Source organism: Marmota marmota, unplaced genomic scaffold (assembly GCF_001458135.2).
Source record: "Marmota marmota marmota unplaced genomic scaffold, marMar, whole genome shotgun sequence".
Lineage (NCBI taxonomy): Eukaryota > Metazoa > Chordata > Mammalia > Rodentia > Sciuridae > Marmota > Marmota marmota.
The window spans coordinates 8,615,319-8,623,224 of NW_026000057.1; the positions used below are offsets into that span (position 1 = coordinate 8,615,319).

General features: G+C 37.0%; 1 protein-coding gene across 5 annotated transcripts in view; it reads right to left on the reverse strand.

The window, feature by feature from the left end:
* Positions 1-7,906, reverse strand: part of Lrba (LPS responsive beige-like anchor protein) — a 607,623-nt gene that overhangs the window by 575,733 nt on the left and 23,984 nt on the right. The window lies entirely within an intron of this gene.

Consider the following 7,906-nt stretch of genomic DNA (forward strand, 5'->3'; position numbering starts at 1 on the left):
GATGGCACTAGAGCAGATTATGCTAAGTGAAGCTAGTCAATCCCTAAAAAACAAATGCCAAATGACATCTTTGATATAAGGAGAGCAACTAAGAACAGAACAGGGAGGAAGAGAATGAGAAGAAGATCACCATTAAACAGGGACGAGAGGGGGAGGGAAAGAGAGAGAGAAGGGAAATTGCATGGTAAAGGAAGGAGACCCTCATTGTTATACAAAATTACATATAAGGGGAAGTGAGGGGAAAGGGGAAAAAAAACAAGAGAGAGAAATGAATTACAGTAGATGGGGTAGAGAGAGAAGATGGGAGGGGAGGGGAGGGGAGGGGAGGAGAGGGGGGATAGTAGAGGATAGGAAGGGCAGCAGAATACAACAGACACTAGTATGGCAGTATGTAAAAAAGTGAATGTGTAACCGATGTGAATCTGCAATATGTATAAGGGGTAAAAATGGGAGTTCATAATCTGCTTGAATCAAATGTATGAAATATGATATGTCAAGAGCTTTGTAATGTTTTGGACAACTAATAATAAAAAATAAATAAATAAATAATAAAAATAAAGACTAGTCCCTCTTCAATTTTCCGATCTTCTCCATTTAAGAGTATGTTTATACCTGAATTTAACTGTGACTTAACACATAAACTTCACTAAATACACCTTTAAGTGTTTCATGTTGTTCTTTGGACAATATGGTACTTATATTCCAGTGAAATTATATATCAACAGCCAGCTTAGATTCATTCTCTCTCTCTCTCTCTCTCTCTGTCTCCCTAAAAAATAATCGAAAAAATCCACCATTTTAAAATGTAATAATAAATTTTTTGGACTCAAGGAATAGTACCATATGAGATAAATCAGACTTAAAGGAATACTCATCCTTTAAAAGTTATTTTTAATCATGAGCTTGAGTTGTGGCTCAGCAGTAGAGCGCTTGCCTAGCACGTGAATGGCCCTGGGTTCACTCCTTAGCATCACATAAAAATAAATTAATAAAAAAAAAAAAAGATATTGTGTCCAACTACAATTAAAAAATAAATATTTTTTTAAAAAGTTATTTTTAATCAATATAATATTTTAAAAATCTCTTTATCTATTGTTTGAAAGTAAACTGACTACACTGAAATGAAATTAATTCTTTACCTCTCTAAATATCAGTCCAAATCAGAAAAATTTTTATTTCTTCATGAAATAAATAGAAGATTGAGAAAAGCAGCAAAACTTGAAACATCATAAAAATAAAATAGAGGAAATAACTTCCATCAGTGCTAATGTAGAGGTCAGCACTTTTCCTTCACAAAAAAAAATTTCAAAAAACAAACAAGCAAACAAAAACCTGAACAAGATTTTCAGATACAACCATTTCAGGGCATTTGGAATTGACTATGGAAAGACAACAAGCTGGAAAGTATTTATTCTGAGGAAATTGCAAGAAAATCAGGTTAAAAAAAAAAAAAGCCAAGAATCACTGGCATATTGTTGGGGTTATGGCTCTCACTACCACCTGGGTTAGCCAGGGAGAACTGTAGCTTTACCAACTTTGGACCAGCAACAAAAAGCAGTAGTGTTGTTTTCTGAGAGGGCAAGCCTGACTTAAAGAATGAAAACCACAGTTACCAGCTGAAAGTGGCAGATCTGGTTATGAGTCAATGGGGAAAAAACAGCAGCTTTGCTAGACCAAGGCTGCAGTCACAATTCAGGGTGAGCAGCAGACCTGTCAGAAATTTAACAGGGAGATGCTGAACATGAAAAAGCCATCGAAGGACTGAGATACATGCTCCCACAGTTCTTGCAGATTGGAAGAGAAGGCAAGGGAGAAGGGAGAAGTAGCTATGAGTTGGAATGCAATCCCCAAACACAAGTGGATCAAGAGAGGATGTGGACATTATGGGCTGAAAGAAATCGATCACAACCTCTACATGAATCATTAACTAACCTGTAAGAAATACTGAAGCAAAATAAACCCTTGGCATGCTGTGTTAAATAAAAAAAGAAAAACAAAATATGGAGCACAGAGAAATCAAGCTGTGGACCATGGAGAAGACAGAAGGCAAGTTATTTAAAAAAAAAAAACAAACCTAACTACTATGGAAAAAAAAGAGTCCAGAGTTGCTCTGATACTTACCCAGAATGCCTAGTTTTCAAACAAAAGTATTACATATGCAAAGAAACAAAAAAAAAAAAAGTATAACCCATAATCAGGAAAAGAAAAATAATCAAACTTTCTCTTAAGTTCTGAATATGAGATTTTTCAAAGATGTATAATAAATATGTTCGACAAATTTTAACATGCTATGCCCCCCCCCAAAAAAAAGACTGACAATGACTTAAAAACTGGAGTATCTTTATAAAGAGAAACTATTAATAAAAGCCACATGGAAATCCTAGAAATGAAAAATTCAAGAAGAGAAAACAAGGAATTTACTTCAGAGTTGCTCACCTGCAGATTCAGGAGGCAAAATAAAGATTCTGTGAACCTGAAGAAAAACCAAAACAAATTATCCAATCTGAAGAACAAAGAGAAAAAAATGTGTGGATGAAAACTTAACCAATCTTTAGAGACCTATAAGACAATGTAGTGTGCCAATTTCAGTGTAATGAGAGTGCAAAAACAAAACGAAACAGGAAAGAGGCAGAAAAACATCTGCAGAAATTATGGAAAAAACTCCCACAATTTGATAAAGAAAAGCATCTACTTAAGAGATAAATTAACTCCACAAAGGAATAATAACAAAATGAATCATATTTAAACAAACCATAGCTGAGCTGCTGAAAAGCAAAGAAAAAAAACTCTGAGAAAAAAAAAAAAAAGATGGCTCAAGACATACAGGAAGAGCAACAACACAATTCATAGCTGTCATCTCTTCAGAAAATAACAAAGCCCAAAAGTCAGTGGAATGACAGTCAAGTGCTAATAGGAAGAAAACCATAAATTAAGACTTCCTATCCAACGTAAGTATCCTCCAAAAACGAAGGCAAATAAAAGTATTCCCAAATGAATAAAGAGTATAAAAGTTCATTGCTACAGATATGCCTTAAGAGAAATAATAAATAAAGCCCACCAGGATAAAAGGAGAGAATATAAGATTGTGAAACCACTTATAAAAAATAATTTTAAAAATCAACAGGGGATTTTCATTCAACCACATAGAATAAGACAAATAAACCCTTTCTGTCTTGAATATTACAACTAAAACTACAGGGGAGAATAAAAAAACAATCACCAAAGCACTACAAAGACTAAAAAAGAGCAGGTGCATTGTATAGGGGAATTACGAGTCAGAGAATTCCACATATGGAGGTAAGAGTCTAAGTCTTTTTCTTTTCTCTTCTGAATCTAACCAAAAAGCAGGCTCTGGATTCACACTTGGATATTAGAAACTCAGGTGGCCAAAGTTCTGAGAAACACTGTTTCTAGTTAGAAGAAATTAGAAAATGCATCCTAGAAGGGAGCAGGGGATAGATGAGAACAGAGGAGAAGGATCCTCTAAATCTATAAAAGAACCTACAAAAGTCTGAAACTCACCCAAGAAATATACACATACCGAACACACCCAAATCAGAAAAGCAGTCTTTCTAAATTCAAATAAGATTTGAAATACCCCCCAATTCTCTGCCTGCTTCCTGTGTGGAAAATGGACAACAAAGACCCAAAGCAAGGCAAGACAGGTCTTGAAAATGAAAGGACACTGGAACTACAACACACAATGGAGAGATAGAACTTGCAATATTATTCAGAACAGAAAAAAAAATTAAAGCTATCTTGATTTGCAGACCAAAGATCTACATAGAAAATCATAAGGAATCAGCAAAAAAATCCATTGAACTAATAACTTATAGGAAACAAGATCAAACAAGCCAGGAACAATGAGAAGATTATAAATTCAAGGCCAGCCTGGGCAAAATGGAGACACACTCTCTCAGAAAAAAGAAAAAAATGAAAATTGTATTATGTTAGTCAGCTTTACCTCACTGTGACCAAAATTCCTGACCAGAACAACCTAAAGAAGAAAAAGGTTATTTGGAACTGTCTCTCCTTCTAGAGGTGACCCATATTTTGCCTCGAATGCATATCCCTTGTGTTACCCGAAAAGCATCTCTGTTGAGAATGTCCCATTCTCCCTTGAATATGATGTACTTTCCTAAACAAATCTCTGGAGGAAAAAGGTTTATTTTGACTGACAGTCTCAGAGATTTAATCCGTGGTCAGCTGAATCCATTGCTCTGGGTCTAAATTGAAGAAAAGGCTGTGAGAGCTACTCCATTCATGGCAGCCAGGGAGCAGAGGAGACACCAAGGCCAAGGGAAGATGGACTTCCAGGATATGCCCCCAGACCCTCCTCCTCCCATCACACACTGCCTGCCTACAGTTATGACCCAGTTAATCCATTTAAAATATTAATCCATCAAATAGATTAATCCACTAATTAAGAGACAGCTCTCATAATCATTTACCTCCTGCTCACACAGGACCTTTTGGGGAACACCTCATGTCCAAGCCATAGTGTGTATTTGGAAGTGGTAGCAATGAATAAACAAAAATTTATGTTAAGAATATAATTTACAATTGCATCAAGAAATCTTAAATACTCAAAGATAAATCTGAGAAAGAAATCTAAATACTAAATGTAAAATCTAAACTAATTTTTAAAACTATTCACTGAAAACTACTAAACTGCTCAAAACAAAGACTTAAATGGAGAGAGATGTAAAGTTCATGATTCAGAATCAATATTGGATCAATATTAAGTTATTATTTGTTCCCTCTGATTTACAGATTCAAGGTAATCACAAACTTCCAGCAAGCTTTTATAGAAACTGACAAACCAATTCTAAAACACATCCGAAAATGCAACTGGTAAAAGAAGAATAAAGGATGAAAACTCACATTATCTGACCTTATGCCTACAGTAATTACAACAGTTTAGGTTTAGCATCAAGAAAAACAAATAATTAATGTAAAAATAACTGAAATTTTCAACTAAGAAGGTAATCTGGTGAAGAAAAGATAATCGCTTCAACAAATGGTTCCAGAAGAATTGAATATTCATATGTAAAAAGAAAACAACCTTGACCTATGTCTCTCATCAAATACAAAAATTAACATTAAATTATGCATAAACTAAAATGTTAAATCTAAAACTATAAAACTTTTAGAAGAAAGTATTTCCAAACTTGACATGGGCAAAAAGTTTTTACATATGGCACAAATACAATAATCCATAAAAGAATTTGGACTTTATTATAATTAAGACTAACTACTCTTTGAAAGACTCTGGTAAGAGCACAAAGATACACCACAGACTGGAGAAAATATTTACAATGTACATACCAGATAAAATACTTATACCCAGACTATATGAAAATTCTTAAACACAAAAGTAGAAAATAAAAAACACAATTTAAAAAATGAGGGAAAGATTTGGGCATTTCACTCAAGAAACCTATACAAATGGCAAACAAGCAAATGATAAGATGCTGGACATAATTAGTTACTAAGGAAATGCAAATTAGAACTAGACTAGATACTATCACAAACTTATTAGAATGTTTAAAATTAAAGACTGATCATCCAAGTGTTGCTGAGAACATGAAGTGAGCAAATTCTCACATGCTACTTGGAGGAATATAAAATGACACTATAACTTTGGAAATCAGCTTAATGACTACCTAAAAATTAAAAATATACCTATCATTATATGCTGATATAATGATACATATCCAAGATATACAAAAGCATATATCCACACAAATACTATACATGAATGTTCAAAGCAGGCTTGTTTTCAAGAACCAGAAGCTAAAAATAAATGTCCACATAAAAGAATGGCTAAATAATTTGTGGGACATAACAAGTAATGGAATACTATTCAGTAACTAAAAAGAATAAACTATTGATTGTAGACAGCCACAGCCAAAGGGGCCCCAGCAAACTTCCAGCTGCCAGCAAACTTCCAGCTGCCAACTGATGATTGGCTCACAGCAGGCCCAGCAAACTTCTAGCTGCCAACTGATTGGCTCCTCTGTGGTGGTGCTCATTGGGCTGTTTCCCCGCCCTTTCAGACCAGGGAGCTGCTCATTCGGGGACTTTTTTTTGGCTCTGCCCACGCAACCCAGCCAATCAGCTTCAAGAGCAGGAGGAGTGGGGGAGGGTGAGAGGCTTGTGGGAAGCCGGGGGTGGCAGTTGGGCTCTGAGGGTTTTTCCTGAGGAGCTGTGTGGTTTGGTGGGTGTGTTCTAAAAATAAAGTTCGTTTCTTTTGACAAGTGGTTCCTGAATTGTGCCCAGCCAGACTGTGGCAATTGATATATGCAACAATATTGATAGATCCCAAAATAATTTATGGTGAGTGAAACAGAAAGACAAATATTGCATACTACATGATTCCATTTATACAAAAATCTACAAATCCAATGTAAACTACAGTGACAATAAGCAGCTCACTATCTGACCTGGGATCAGTATAAGGAAAGAAAAGGGCACCAGGAAACTTTTGGCAGTGGCAGATTTGCCATTACCTTATTGTGGTGGTTTCATAGTTTATACATTATGTTGAAACTTAACAAATTATATATTTCAAACATGCAGTTGTTTGCATGTCAATTATGCTGTACTAATACTATAAAAATCAAAATGATACTGCCAAACCTAGTGAAGCATACATTGAATCAAATAATTTTGTTACAGTAACAAATGGTCTCAAGTAAATGTTACAAAAAAACAACATTTTTAAGGTCTAAAAAACACAAAACTAACCCAAACCCCACAGTTACAAAAATTCATTTTGCTAGAGCTTAACCTAGTCTTGAAATAACATATAATGAGAGGAGGGGTGTGGGGAATCTATCAGCATTTACTAACACAGGGGTTAGGAAACATCCCTGTGACTAATCACATAGTAAATATATTGTGTGGGCCTTATCATCTGTGTCACACTCTCAGCTGTCACTGTAGCAAGAAAGCAGCAATAGTCAATATTTAAAAGAATCAGAGTGGCTGCACCCCAACATATCTATTAAAATAGACCTTTATGGAAAAGTCACCAAAAGAAGGCAACATAAGAAATAGAAAAAAATATGATCAAAAGGAACAGTGGAAAGACAGTCATAAACAGGAAGAAGGCTGGGCTTGGTGGCGCAGGCCTGTAATCCCAGCAACTCAGGAGGCTGAGGCAGGAGGATCAAAAGTTCAGAGCAAGCCTCAGCAACATAGTGAAGCTCCAAGCAACTTAGCAAAACTCTGTCTCAAAATAAAAAATAGAAAGGGCTGGGGGTGTGGCTCAGTAGTTAAGACCCCTGGGTTCAATCCCTGGTACAAAAATAAAAAAAATAAAAATAAAAAACAGGAAGGCAGCGCGCGCTGGGAAACGAAGAGATAGCGACGCAGGGATACAGCGCTGCAGTTTCTGCCAGCCGTGCAAGCACCGTACTCAGGGCTGAATTCTGGGTTCGAGACGGGGGAAGGAAGCAGTCCAATTCGGTTCTCCACACCGGTCAGACCACAGAGGAGGCCAGCGGCCACCATCTTGGAGAGCTGACGTCACCATCCCTGTTTTCGACTGACCGCAGCTCATTCAGCCATAGAACAGGTAATTTTAGGCTGCCATTCGCCTGCGGCTTGCAGACAGATTACTCAGGCTCAGTGCTAGATGACCCGCAGAGACTGCTTCTTGGAGCCTGCTCTTATCGGAGCATACACCGAGCACGGAGCGGCTGAGTTCCAGCTCCCGGAACTGCTCTGGCCCAGGGCTAAGGAGCCCGCGGAAACTGCCTCTCGGTCCGGGTCCTGCTGAGTACTGTGGAGGTAAATACCAACCGAGCCTTCGTGGGCAGTGGCAACAGGACTGAGACAGAGCCTGTGAGGGCCGGTCAGGACTCACCCGTGGCTTTGGTCACCCGGCAAAGGGAACGAA